The sequence below is a fragment of the Ascaphus truei genome, assembly GCF_040206685.1.
Source record: "Ascaphus truei isolate aAscTru1 chromosome 13 unlocalized genomic scaffold, aAscTru1.hap1 SUPER_13_unloc_6, whole genome shotgun sequence".
In the NCBI taxonomy this organism is placed as follows: domain Eukaryota; kingdom Metazoa; phylum Chordata; class Amphibia; order Anura; family Ascaphidae; genus Ascaphus; species Ascaphus truei.
In genome coordinates this window covers 693,140-708,113 of record NW_027453850.1, presented here as the reverse complement: position 1 = coordinate 708,113, position 14,974 = coordinate 693,140, and the positions used below count along the sequence as shown (strand labels likewise).

The window sequence follows — 14,974 nt, the reverse complement described above, 5'->3', positions numbered from 1 at the left end:
GACTTACTGCACTCTGCATGCCCATCCTCTCCCTGACATCAGGGGAAGGAAGTGGCCCTGGGGTGTGTGTAGGTATGCCAGATGTCAGTGTATGCATAAGTAAGTATGCCTGTGTAGTGGGAGGTGTAGGGGCGTTAAGCTGGAGGACTTAAAACAGGCACAAAAGCACATAGATACCTCTGATTATACCGCACCAAATGCTGATAATATCATGCTGTAGCTGCACTTTACAGAAGATGATGCAGATGTCATCATTGGTTGGTGGGTTCATTAAATCAATCCATCATATCATAACCACACTGTGCATATGATGTACTGAATCAGTAACACCAGGAAGACATCTCCATGTTAGGAGTAGAGTTGAAGTTAACAGAATATGTCCAGCACTGTGGTGTGTAGCCCATAAATAATAATTGTGCACATTACCAGAACAACATACTGTCAACTGCAAGATCATTTTGCTGCTTGTAGCGTATGCTCATCCTGTACAGTGTTGTAGTAGATCCGTCTCTTCAGTGTTCACTGCAACAAAAGTAAGACATTGCATTAATATTACAGACGTTTGGGGGCTGAAATCTCACTTCGCTGCGGACAATTTCCCTTTGCATAAGATTCTTGTGATTATGTCAATGATGATCAATAACTGCATCATAACACAGCCGCTCTATACAGAAGATGTACTTGCTCTCATCGGTCATTGAGGTAATACGTCACACAATGTACAGATATAGCAAGGATTATTTCTCCCACTTGTGCATTATGGCATTATGATGGGAAATGTTGTGAGATTCTGCATTATCAGCATCACTGAATCTTTTGGAAATTAAGTGATATTCTATGTTTTAATGCAATATTATGGGTGATCAGCCGGTAAAATAATAATAGCTTGCTGTATCTGTAGCCATGCTCTACCCATGATGTGCTGAACCAATGACTGCAGAGAGATTCAGAGTGCTAAACATGACTGGAACGCATCTCTGAATAATGGGCAGCAAAGCAGTGCAGAATAGGAGGTGAAAGTATTTAAAATGGAAGATCCTTAGCAGCTGTGTGGAGAGTAGACAGTACAGACTGACCAAGTAAATGGTAAAAGGAGTAACTTCAACATTACTTGGCTTTGTTCTCCACATTGAAGCTTTCCTCCTCTTTAAATCACTAATACTGATGCCATGTGTAACCTGTACTGAGAGTTATATAATCTACTGGCCTAGATGAAACCATATGATGCAAACAGGATCCATCCCACTCCAGATTCATAGAATTGAACCACCTCAACCTTTCATAACAATCACATAGAACTGCAGCTGTGCGCTACTGCACATGTTCTTGTTATGAATGGTAGTAGATGTGGTCCTTGGGTCTTTACTTCATACTGTAGCCACACTCTACTCATGATGTATTGAATCAACGAAAACTTGCATGGTTCAGATCACAGGAAGGGGTAGAGTAGAGATGAAAATATTCAATGTGAAACCCGTAGCAGCCGGATTGTGTGGAGTCAATAAAACGACAAATACTAAATGGTAAATGAGAAATATACACATTGCTTATCTGTCTCTGTGTAGTAATTTTCCTTCTCTTCAACTGTCCTTCAAATTTTCTCTTTTGCAAGAAAAGGAACACATGGCTTCAATATTCACTTCTGTTCTGCAGTCATCCCTCCTGAAATAAAAGTTAAGCATTGCATTGTTATTATGATAATACATACAATAAACCTTGCTCCAAACCATTTGATGCAAAGCAAATCCACCTCCCACCCACAGCTGTGCTCCTTCTAGAGCATGCATGTCAAACTCCAGTCCTCGAGGGTCCCAAACAGGCCAGGTTTTCAGTAGGGATATCCTGAAAACCTGGCCTGTTTGCTGCCCTCGAGGACTGGAGTTTGACATCCTTGTTCTTGAGCTTCTACCACGCAAGTCATCCATGTGAGTGACACTGTACTGCAGTCCTGGTCTGCACACAATCTACTGAATCAATGACATCACACTGTAAAGGCAATCTACAAGATGTATTAGTTGTCCACACTTCCGAAATGTTACTTTTATGTCCAAATCACTTATTCCCATGACCTGATATTTGTATTTGTTATTTATAGGATTGTCACAAAGAGTTGATGAGGTCACCAAATGATAGTATGTAGAGAGAAAGAGAGATCTCAGAACAGAGCCCTGATGTATACCCACAGACAGATCAATAGAAGACGAAGACATGTTAGCAACAGAGATGGAGAATGTGTGACAGGAAAGTTATGATGAAAACCAGGATAGAACTGTGTTACGGATACCAAGAGAGAGTTTAGAATATGAAGGAGGAGAGTGATTGAGAGCATCAAACGCAGCAGATAGATCAAGTAGGATTAGTAGGGAAAAGTGACCTTGGGAATTTGCTTTAAGCACAGTCTGTAGAACGAGCTGTACGAAAGGCAGGTTGTAAAGGATCCAGGAGGGAATGTGATTTAAGAATGTTGACATTCTAGCAATTAGGAGACAAACAGCAGGAGGGATACAGGGCGGTAGTTAGTAAGGCACATAGGGTGTAGGTTGTTTCTGAGAAAAGGGTGACCACTACAGGCTTAAAGTAAGAGGGTAAAGAGCCAGAGAATAGGGAGGAATTGAAGATGTGGGTGAGAGTGGGGACTAAGAGATGCAGTAAGGTGTGAGGGGATACGATCTAGAGGGCATGTGGTAGAGGGAGAAGAGAAGATGATTAGCTTCCAGCTCTGTAAGAGAAGAAAAGGAGTCAAATGCAGAAGGAGAATTAGGTAGAAGGAGAGAAGGGGGAAGGGACAGAAGGAATCTCCTTGTGGGTGGCATCCACCTTGCCTCTGAAGTAGTCAAATGCTTGAGGAGAAGTGAAGGAAGGATGGCAAGTGTGAGGAGAAGGTTAGTGGAGGGAGTCAAATACAGGGAAAAAAAGACAGCGTAAATTAAATTTGAGTGTTGATGAATGTGAAAAAAAAGTAGTGTGGTTTGGCCCCAGAGAGCAGCTTTATACAGGACTGGAGACATTTTTACTGTAGAAAAATCAAATATCAATTGTGTGATTTCCTTCATAGGCATTAAGAACAGCGAGTGGAAGTGTGATGAACATGTTTGGGAATTTAGCCAAGGGTGTGGGCTAGAGGGACAAGTGTGTCAGAGCCTAGAGGGGGCATATAGATAGGAGGATAGCATTGTAAGAGTTAATAAGATTGTTAGTTTAAGCGGAAAGAGAGAGAGAGCAGAGAGGTTAGAGTAGATGTCAGAGGAGAGTTTAATTAAGCAGAGGCAAATCAGTGGGACAGGTAAGATGGGGTGAGGGGAATGACTGATTGTGAATGATGAGAGCAGAAGAGGTCATGTACAACTAGAGCCTTGTTAGTCAGAGAACGGACATTCCAGATGGCATAGGAGAAGGGAAGAGAAAAGTAAGGAAAGGAATGTGGATTACATTAGATAGGTTAACACTCTTAGCAGGGAGGCCCGATGTGTATATGAGCAGGTTCAAGATTATAAGAGATATCCCACACATCAGCAAACATAGAAGGAGACACAGAGATAGGTGTAGAGAGAGACAGAGATAGCTCTATGTAGAGAGAGAGGGACGTAGAGAGAATGAGACAGATAGGCGCAAAGAGAGGGGGCGCAGAGAGAGGAGGCGCCAAAAGAGGGGGCGCAGAGAGAGGGGGCACAGAGAATAGGATATTAAAGAGTGCTTTTCATTGAGCAGTGCAGAAATAGCTGCAATAGAGGTCTGTACAAATGGTGCAGTGTGTAGACACATGCAAAGGTAGGGGAAGGAAAGAGGAGAACATGTGGATAAAAGCAGGAGTGTGGAAGTTAGAGAAATTAGAAAAGTTTAACAGAGGAGTGAGGAAACAGCAAGCAGAAAGAACAAGAGAGAGGTTACATTGGGATGACGTTCTGTGGTAAAGAGAAAATGCTAGGAGAGAGCTTTCAAATATTAGAGGACATGAATTGAGGGAGCAAATGTATAAATCAAAACCTGAGGGGGAGGTATAGCACGAAAGCTTGCACAGCAGATTATAGTCTTAATGTTGCGTGTACCTGTCAGGGTATTCAAGAAGTTAAATTCTCACAAGTGCAGAGTTCATGATGAAATGCTGAATCTAGTCCCCCTCCAATTTAATTTTAATATAACTTTTCCATTCTTCATTACTGCAAAAAGCAAACAAAACAAAACCACATTGCATTACTATTTTCAAAATGGATTGAATGGCATATTCAACAGTGACTGTGTGATGCCAATATTCCCCACTCACTCGTAGTGAAGCACATATTGTACTAGTGTTGAAAGTAGGCCGGTAGAGTCAGGTACGCAGTACTGATAAAACAATAAGTGCCCGTCGTAAGTACCAGCTCCGCAACAGTGCGGGCATCACATTAGTGACGTGGATGAACATATATGGATAAGCCCATATTAAGGCATCACGTGACCAGAGCTGTCACTGACTGGGTATACGTAAAGACGCAGGGAGATGCAAGGAAAGGGAGGGAGAGAGACAGGGAGAAGATGTGAAACGGAGGAAGGCACGGATGGAGGGAGTTCTTCCGAGCTTCTGCGGGCCTCTCTCTTTCACTGGTGCATGCCGGGAGCTGGTCCCAACATCCACAAAGTGTGTGTGTATTATTGGTTGTATTTTATGGGGGTAGGAGGGTAGTGTGTATATTGTGTGTGTGGGAGTATTATATTGTGTGTAGAGGTGCAGAGGAGAGTACTAGATTGTGTATCTTGTGTAAGGGTGTTGTGTATATTGTGTTTGGAGCTATAATATTATTGGGGAGATTAGTATTGAGGAGGTATTATAGTGTGTATTGTGGGGAGTATTAGTGTGTGTATTGTTTGTGGGTGACAGATGCTGGGGTTATGCAGCAATCCCTGCACTGAGGTCCGAGGCGGCTCTGCATCGCTCGCACACACTGTGGATGACCAAGCATGTGCCCATGATAATCATGGCCTTAGAGGGATGAGTGTGTCAGAGCCTAGAAGGGGCATATATATGATGGAGGAGGGAGGAGGAGGAGGGAGGAGGAGGAGATGATAGCATTGTAAAAGTTAACAAGATAGTTAGTTTAAGCAGAAAGTGAGGAGAGGTTAGAGATAAGGGTAGATGTCAGAGGAGAGAGTTCAATTAAGCTGAGGTATCGAGTAGGACAGGGGTGAGGGGAATGAGAGGTGGTGGATGATGCGAGCAGAAGAGGTCATGTACAAATAGACCTTGTTAGTCAGAGAGCAGTCATTCCAGAGGGCACGTGAGAAGTGAAGAGTAAAGTGAGACATGGAATGTGGATTACATTAGATGGGTTAATACGCTTAGCAGGGAGGTGGAGAGAGAGAGGCAAGAGGCAGAGAGTGGTGCAGGGGTTGAGGAAGAGATGTTGCATGTACCTTATCAGAACATTAAAGAACATCAATTCACACTGGTGCAGAGTTGATGATGAATCCAGTTCACCTCCAATTCAATTTTAACAGAAATGTTTCATTCTTCATTACTGAAAAAAAAGAAAAGTAAAAAACATTTCATTACTATTTTCAAAATGGATTGAATTCCCCCAACAATGACTATGTGTTACCAATATATCCCTCCCAGTCCCACTGCAGCATATACTGTACCAGTGTGAAAGTAGGAAGGTACACAGTACCGGTAAAACAATACGTGCCGGTACTATGCACCATATGAATTATAAGGGGATGTAAATCTCCCAGTCTCTCTCCATATCCGCAACAGAGCGGGCTCCGGTCAGTGGCATGGATGCCCATATATGGGTATGCTCATATTTGGGCATCCCATGTCACTGACCGGAGCCGGCTCTGAGTATAGGGATATATGCGGAGACGCAGAGGTGCAAGGAAATGGGAGGAGGCACGGTGAGAAACAGGGAGAGACCACAGGAAGATAGAGGGCAACAACTTCCACAAGGTACTTGTATGGGTATAATTGTTTGTATTTTGTGCAGAGGGGGTAATTTCAGATAAAATACAATTCTCCACCCTCTACGAAACAATTCCACTTTGTTCAGTAAGCCAGAAAGTCTTGGTCCCATGTGGACTGAATTTAATGCAAATAAGGTCCTTAATACACAAGTAAAGAATAAAGTTACTTATTCTCTACTGTAAGAAGTGCCACATTGCCCACTATTTGGGTCCTGTGCCCAGATTGTGACCATGCATGGCAGAGGTGAGATTCCCCCAACTCCAATTTGCTACACTCTCCAAGAGAGATAATTGTGATCAGAGGTGGAACTAGGGGAGGGTGTGAGCAGGGTCACTGCCCAGGGAGTAACCTGACTGGGGGCACGGAAATCTCATTTAGTGCATACACTACCGACACACTTTATTGAAGTGTGGTCGGTACCGCAAGCCGGGAAATCTCCCGGCTTGCTAGTGGCCGCCCCTCGGCGTGCCGCGCGTCATAGACGCGCGGTCACGCGTCATCGGGAGCGTGCGCCCGCTGCACGCATGTCCAGTGGCTCCCCGAGGGAGCCCTGGTGTCCCGCGATCGCGGGACAGCGGCAGGGGGTTCCGGGGGACCCGGCGGACCCGGCAGCGGTAGGGAGAGCGCCCCGATCGGAGGGCGCTCTTCCGCTGCTTCGGCGTGCGCCCGTCACACTCGGGCGCGCGCCAGGCTACTGCTGCGGCACAGAACGGGCAAATGCTCGAATAAACTGTGCCGCAGCAGTATGTTGCGGCACTGCATTGATTGACCGGTCAATCTGCACTGCTGCCTGTCACAGTGACATCCTGATCGGGCACTGTGATCAGCTATAGCACTGACCCAGGTGAGATAGTTCAGCACTTTACAAGGAGGGAACAGATGTTGTGGGTGACAGATGCTGGGGGTAGGCCAAGACTGTTGGCCAGAGTAACGTGGAGACTTACTGCACTCTGCATGCCCATCCTCTCCCTGACATCAGGGGAAGGAAGTGGCCCTGGGGTGTGTGTAGGTATGCCAGATGTCAGTGTATGCATAAGTAAGTATGCCTGTGTAGTGGGAGGTGTAGGGGCGTTAAGCTGGAGGACTTAAAACAGGCACAAAAGCACATAGATACCTCTGATTATACCGCACCAAATGCTGATAATATCATGCTGTAGCTGCACTTTACAGAAGATGATGCAGATGTCATCATTGGTTGGTGGGTTCATTAAATCAATCCATCATATCATAACCACACTGTGCATATGATGTACTGAATCAGTAACACCAGGAAGACATCTCCATGTTAGGAGTAGAGTTGAAGTTAACAGAATATGTCCAGCACTGTGGTGTGTAGCCCATAAATAATAATTGTGCACATTACCAGAACAACATACTGTCAACTGCAAGATCATTTTGCTGCTTGTAGCGTATGCTCATCCTGTACAGTGTTGTAGTAGATCCGTCTCTTCAGTGTTCACTGCAACAAAAGTAAGACATTGCATTAATATTACAGACGTTTGGGGGCTGAAATCTCACTTCGCTGCGGACAATTTCCCTTTGCATAAGATTCTTGTGATTATGTCAATGATGATCAATAACTGCATCATAACACAGCCGCTCTATACAGAAGATGTACTTGCTCTCATTGGTCATTGAGGTAATACGTCACACAATGTACAGATATAGCAAGGATTATTTCTCCCACTTGTGCATTATGGCATTATGATGGGAAATGTTGTGAGATTCTGCATTATCAGCATCACTGAATCTTTTGGAAATTAAGTGATATTCTATGTTTTAATGCAATATTATGGGTGATCAGCCGGTAAAATAATAATAGCTTGCTGTATCTGTAGCCATGCTCTACCCATGATGTGCTGAACCAATGACTGCAGAGAGATTCAGAGTGCTAAACATGACTGGAACGCATCTCTGAATAATGGGCAGCAAAGCAGTGCAGAATAGGAGGTGAAAGTATTTAAAATGGAAGATCCTTAGCAGCTGTGTGGAGAGTAGACAGTACAGACTGACCAAGTAAATGGTAAAAGGAGTAACTTCAACATTACTTGGCTTTGTTCTCCACATTGAAGCTTTCCTCCTCTTTAAATCACTAATACTGATGCCATGTGTAACCTGTACTGAGAGTTATATAATCTACTGGCCTAGATGAAACCATATGATGCAAACAGGATCCATCCCACTCCAGATTCATAGAATTGAACCACCTCAACCTTTCATAACAATCACATAGAACTGCAGCTGTGCGCTACTGCACATGTTCTTGTTATGAATGGTAGTAGATGTGGTCCTTGGGTCTTTACTTCATACTGTAGCCACCCTCTACTCATGATGTATTGAATCAACGAAAACCTGCATGGTTCAGATCACAGGAAGGGGTAGAGTAGAGATGAAAATATTCAATGTGAAACCCGTAGCAGCCGGATTGTGTGGAGTCAATAAAACGACAAATACTAAATGGTAAATGAGAAATATACACATTGCTTATCTGTCTCTGTGTAGTAATTTTCCTTCTCTTCAACTGTCCTTCAAATTTTCTCTTTTGCAAGAAAAGGAACACATGGCTTCAATATTCACTTCTGTTCTGCAGTCATCCCTCCTGAAATAAAAGTTAAGCATTGCATTGTTATTATGATAATACATACAATAAACCTTGCTCCAAACCATTTGATGCAAAGCAAATCCACCTCCCACCCACAGCTGTGCTCCTTCTAGAGCATGCATGTCAAACTCCAGTCCTCGAGGGTCCCAAACAGGCCAGGTTTTCAGTAGGGATATCCTGAAAACCTGGCCTGTTTGCGGCCCTCGAGGACTGGAGTTTGACATCCTTGTTCTTGAGCTTCTACCACGCAAGTCATCCATGTGAGTGACACTGTACTGCAGTCCTGGTCTGCACACAATCTACTGAATCAATGACATCACACTGTAAAGGCAATCTACAAGATGTATTAGTTGTCCACACTTCCGAAATGTTACTTTTATGTCCAAATCACTTATTCCCATGACCTGATATTTGTATTTGTTATTTATAGGATTGTCACAAAGAGTTGATGAGGTCACCAAATGATAGTATGTAGAGAGAAAGAGAGATCTCAGAACAGAGCCCTGATGTATACCCACAGACAGATCAATAGAAGACGAAGACATGTTAGCAACAGAGATGGAGAATGTGTGACAGGAAAGTTATGATGAAAACCAGGATAGAACTGTGTTACGGATACCAAGAGAGAGTTTAGAATATGAAGGAGGAGAGTGATTGAGAGCATCAAACGCAGCAGATAGATCAAGTAGGATTAGTAGGGAAAAGTGACCTTGGGAATTTGCTTTAAGCACAGTCTGTAGAACGAGCTGTACGAAAGGCAGGTTGTAAAGGATCCAGGAGGGAATGTGATTTAAGAATGTTGACATTCTAGCAATTAGGAGACAAACAGCAGGAGGGATACAGGGCGGTAGTTAGTAAGGCACATAGGGTGTAGGTTGTTTCTGAGAAAAGGGTGACCACTACAGGCTTAAAGTAAGAGGGTAAAGAGCCAGAGAATAGGGAGGAATTGAAGATGTGGGTGAGAGTGGGGACTAAGAGATGCAGTAAGGTGTGAGGGGATACGATCTAGAGGGCATGGGTTAATACGCTTAGCAGGGAGGTGGAGAGAGAGAGGCAAGAGGCAGAGAGTGGTGCAGGGGTTGAGGAAGAGATGTTGCATGTACCTTATCAGAACATTAAAGAACATCAATTCACACTGGTGCAGAGTTGATGATGAATCCAGTTCACCTCCAATTCAATTTTAACAGAAATGTTTCATTCTTCATTACTGAAAAAAAAGAAAAGTAAAAAACATTTCATTACTATTTTCAAAATGGATTGAATTCCCCCAACAATGACTATGTGTTACCAATATATCCCTCTCAGTCCCACTGCAGCATATACTGTACCAGTGTGAAAGTAGGAAGGTACACAGTACCGGTAAAACAATACGTGCCGGTACTATGCACCATATGAATTATAAGGGGATGTAAATCTCCCAGTCTCTCTCCATATCCGCAACAGAGCGGGCTCCGGTCAGTGGCATGGATGCCCATATATGTGTATGCTCATATTTGGGCATCCCATGTCACTGACCGGAGCCGGCTCTGAGTATAGGGATATATGCGGAGACGCAGAGGTGCAAGGAAATGGGAGGAGGCACGGTGAGAAACAGGTAGAGACCACAGGAAGATAGAGGGCAACAACTTCCACAAGGTACTTGTATGGGTATAATTGTTTGTATTTTGTGCAGAGGGGGTAATTTCAGATAAAATACAATTCTCCACCCTCTACGAAACAATTCCACTTTGTTCAGTAAGCCAGAAAGTCTTGGTCCCATGTGGACTGAATTTAATGCAAATAAGGTCCTTAATACACAAGTAAAGAATAAAGTTACTTATTCTCTACTGTAAGAAGTGCCACATTGCCCACTATTTGGGTCCTGTGCCCAGATTGTGACCATGCATGGCAGAGGTGAGATTCCCCCAACTCCAATTTGCTACACTCTCCAAGAGAGATAATTGTGATCAGAGGTGGAACTAGGGGAGGGTGTGAGCAGGGTCACTGCCCAGGGAGTAACCTGACTGGGGGCACGGAAATCTCATTTAGTGCATATGTTGCGGCACTGCATTGATTGACCGGTCAATCTGCACTGCTGCCTGTCACAGTGACATCCTGATCGGGCACTGTGATCAGCTATAGCACTGACCCAGGTGAGATAGTTCAGCACTTTACAAGGAGGGAACAGATGTTGTGGGTGACAGATGCTGGAGGTAGGCCAAGACTGTTGGCCAGAGTAACGTGGAGACTTACTGCACTCTGCATGCCCATCCTCTCCCTGACATCAGGGGAAGGAAGTGGCCCTGGGGTGTGTGTAGGTATGCCAGATGTCAGTGTATGCATAAGTAAGTATGCCTGTGTAGTGGGAGGTGTAGGGGCGTTAAGCTGGAGGACTTAAAACAGGCACAAAAGCACATAGATACCTCTGATTATACCGCACCAAATGCTGATAATATCATGCTGTAGCTGCACTTTACAGAAGATGATGCAGATGTCATCATTGGTTGGTGGGTTCATTAAATCAATCCATCATATCATAACCACACTGTGCATATGATGTACTGAATCAGTAACACCAGGAAGACATCTCCATGTTAGGAGTAGAGTTGAAGTTAACAGAATATGTCCAGCACTGTGGTGTGTAGCCCATAAATAATAATTGTGCACATTACCAGAACAACATACTGTCAACTGCAAGATCATTTTGCTGCTTGTAGCGTATGCTCATCCTGTACAGTGTTGTAGTAGATCCGTCTCTTCAGTGTTCACTGCAACAAAAGTAAGACATTGCATTAATATTACAGACGTTTGGGGGCTGAAATCTCACTTCGCTGCGGACAATTTCCCTTTGCATAAGATTCTTGTGATTATGTCAATGATGATCAATAACTGCATCATAACACAGCCGCTCTATACAGAAGATGTACTTGCTCTCATTGGTCATTGAGGTAATACGTCACACAATGTACAGATATAGCAAGGATTATTTCTCCCACTTGTGCATTATGGCATTATGATGGGAAATGTTGTGAGATTCTGCATTATCAGCATCACTGAATCTTTTGGAAATTAAGTGATATTCTATGTTTTAATGCAATATTATGGGTGATCAGCCGGTAAAATAATAATAGCTTGCTGTATCTGTAGCCATGCTCTACCCATGATGTGCTGAACCAATGACTGCAGAGAGATTCAGAGTGCTAAACATGACTGGAACGCATCTCTGAATAATGGGCAGCAAAGCAGTGCAGAATAGGAGGTGAAAGTATTTAAAATGGAAGATCCTTAGCAGCTGTGTGGAGAGTAGACAGTACAGACTGACCAAGTAAATGGTAAAAGGAGTAACTTCAACATTACTTGGCTTTGTTCTCCACATTGAAGCTTTCCTCCTCTTTAAATCACTAATACTGATGCCATGTGTAACCTGTACTGAGAGTTATATAATCTACTGGCCTAGATGAAACCATATGATGCAAACAGGATCCATCCCACTCCAGATTCATAGAATTGAACCACCTCAACCTTTCATAACAATCACATAGAACTGCAGCTGTGCGCTACTGCACATGTTCTTGTTATGAATGGTAGTAGATGTGGTCCTTGGGTCTTTACTTCATACTGTAGCCACCCTCTACTCATGATGTATTGAATCAACGAAAACCTGCATGGTTCAGATCACAGGAAGGGGTAGAGTAGAGATGAAAATATTCAATGTGAAACCCGTAGCAGCCGGATTGTGTGGAGTCAATAAAACGACAAATACTAAATGGTAAATGAGAAATATACACATTGCTTATCTGTCTCTGTGTAGTAATTTTCCTTCTCTTCAACTGTCCTTCAAATTTTCTCTTTTGCAAGAAAAGGAACACATGGCTTCAATATTCACTTCTGTTCTGCAGTCATCCCTCCTGAAATAAAAGTTAAGCATTGCATTGTTATTATGATAATACATACAATAAACCTTGCTCCAAACCATTTGATGCAAAGCAAATCCACCTCCCACCCACAGCTGTGCTCCTTCTAGAGCATGCATGTCAAACTCCAGTCCTCGAGGGTCCCAAACAGGCCAGGTTTTCAGTAGGGATATCCTGAAAACCTGGCCTGTTTGCGGCCCTCGAGGACTGGAGTTTGACATCCTTGTTCTTGAGCTTCTACCACGCAAGTCATCCATGTGAGTGACACTGTACTGCAGTCCTGGTCTGCACACAATCTACTGAATCAATGACATCACACTGTAAAGGCAATCTACAAGATGTATTAGTTGTCCACACTTCCGAAATGTTACTTTTATGTCCAAATCACTTATTCCCATGACCTGATATTTGTATTTGTTATTTATAGGATTGTCACAAAGAGTTGATGAGGTCACCAAATGATAGTATGTAGAGAGAAAGAGAGATCTCAGAACAGAGCCCTGATGTATACCCACAGACAGATCAATAGAAGACGAAGACATGTTAGCAACAGAGATGGAGAATGTGTGACAGGAAAGTTATGATGAAAACCAGGATAGAACTGTGTTACGGATACCAAGAGAGAGTTTAGAATATGAAGGAGGAGAGTGATTGAGAGCATCAAACGCAGCAGATAGATCAAGTAGGATTAGTAGGGAAAAGTGACCTTGGGAATTTGCTTTAAGCACAGTCTGTAGAACGAGCTGTACGAAAGGCAGGTTGTAAAGGATCCAGGAGGGAATGTGATTTAAGAATGTTGACATTCTAGCAATTAGGAGACAAACAGCAGGAGGGATACAGGGCGGTAGTTAGTAAGGCACATAGGGTGTAGGTTGTTTCTGAGAAAAGGGTGACCACTACAGGCTTAAAGTAAGAGGGTAAAGAGCCAGAGAATAGGGAGGAATTGAAGATGTGGGTGAGAGTGGGGACTAAGAGATGCAGTAAGGTGTGAGGGGATACGATCTAGAGGGCATGGGTTAATACGCTTAGCAGGGAGGTGGAGAGAGAGAGGCAAGAGGCAGAGAGTGGTGCAGGGGTTGAGGAAGAGATGTTGCATGTACCTTATCAGAACATTAAAGAACATCAATTCACACTGGTGCAGAGTTGATGATGAATCCAGTTCACCTCCAATTCAATTTTAACAGAAATGTTTCATTCTTCATTACTGAAAAAAAAGAAAAGTAAAAAACATTTCATTACTATTTTCAAAATGGATTGAATTCCCCCAACAATGACTATGTGTTACCAATATATCCCTCTCAGTCCCACTGCAGCATATACTGTACCAGTGTGAAAGTAGGAAGGTACACAGTACCGGTAAAACAATACGTGCCGGTACTATGCACCATATGAATTATAAGGGGATGTAAATCTCCCAGTCTCTCTCCATATCCGCAACAGAGCGGGCTCCGGTCAGTGGCATGGATGCCCATATATGGGTATGCTCATATTTGGGCATCCCATGTCACTGACCGGAGCCGGCTCTGAGTATAGGGATATATGCGGAGACGCAGAGGTGCAAGGAAATGGGAGGAGGCACGGTGAGAAACAGGGAGAGACCACAGGAAGATAGAGGGCAACAACTTCCACAAGGTACTTGTATGGGTATAATTGTTTGTATTTTGTGCAGAGGGTGTAATTTCAGATAAAATACAATTCTCCACCCTCTACGAAACAATTCCACTTTGTTCAGTAAGCCAGAAAGTCTTGGTCCCATGTGGACTGAATTTAATGCAAATAAGGTCCTTAATACACAAGTAAAGAATAAAGTTACTTATTCTCTACTGTAAGAAGTGCCACATTGCCCACTATTTGGGTCCTGTGCCCAGATTGTGACCATGCATGGCAGAGGTGAGATTCCCCCAACTCCAAATTGCTACACTCTCCAAGAGAGATAATTGTGATCAGAGGTGGAACTAGGGGAGGGTGTGAGCAGGGTCACTGCCCAGGGAGTAACCTGACTGGGGGCACGGAAATCTCATTTAGTGCATATGTTGCGGCACTGCATTGATTGACCGGTCAATCTGCACTGCTGCCTGTCACAGTGACATCCTGATCGGGCACTGTGATCAGCTATAGCACTGACCCAGGTGAGATAGTTCAGCACTTTACAAGGAGGGAACAGATGTTGTGGGTGACAGATGCTGGAGGTAGGCCAAGACTGTTGGCCAGAGTAACGTGGAGACTTACTGCACTCTGCATGCCCATCCTCTCCCTGACATCAGGGGAAGGAAGTGGCCCTGGGGTGTGTGTAGGTATGCCAGATGTCAGTGTATGCATAAGTAAGTATGCCTGTGTAGTGGGAGGTGTAGGGGCGTTAAGCTGGAGGACTTAAAACAGGCACAAAAGCACATAGATACCTCTGATTATACCGCACCAAATGCTGATAATATCATGCTGTAGCTGCACTTTACAGAAGATGATGCAGATGTCATCATTGGTTGGTGGGTTCATTAAATCAATCCATCATATCATAACCACACTGTGCATATGATGTACTGAATC

The 14,974-nt window shown here is 43.7% G+C and overlaps 1 long non-coding RNA gene across 1 annotated transcript; it reads right to left on the bottom strand.

Moving 5' to 3' along the window:
- Window positions 1–432: 432 nt before the first annotated feature.
- On the bottom strand, window positions 433–5,477 carry LOC142474119 (uncharacterized). The gene is made up of 4 exons (XR_012790125.1): window positions 5,389–5,477; window positions 4,047–4,157; window positions 1,543–1,662; window positions 433–522 (listed from the first exon to the last, which is right to left on the bottom strand). It is a non-coding gene; the product is annotated as an uncharacterized LOC142474119 (long non-coding RNA).
- Window positions 5,478–14,974: the final 9,497 nt, after the last annotated feature.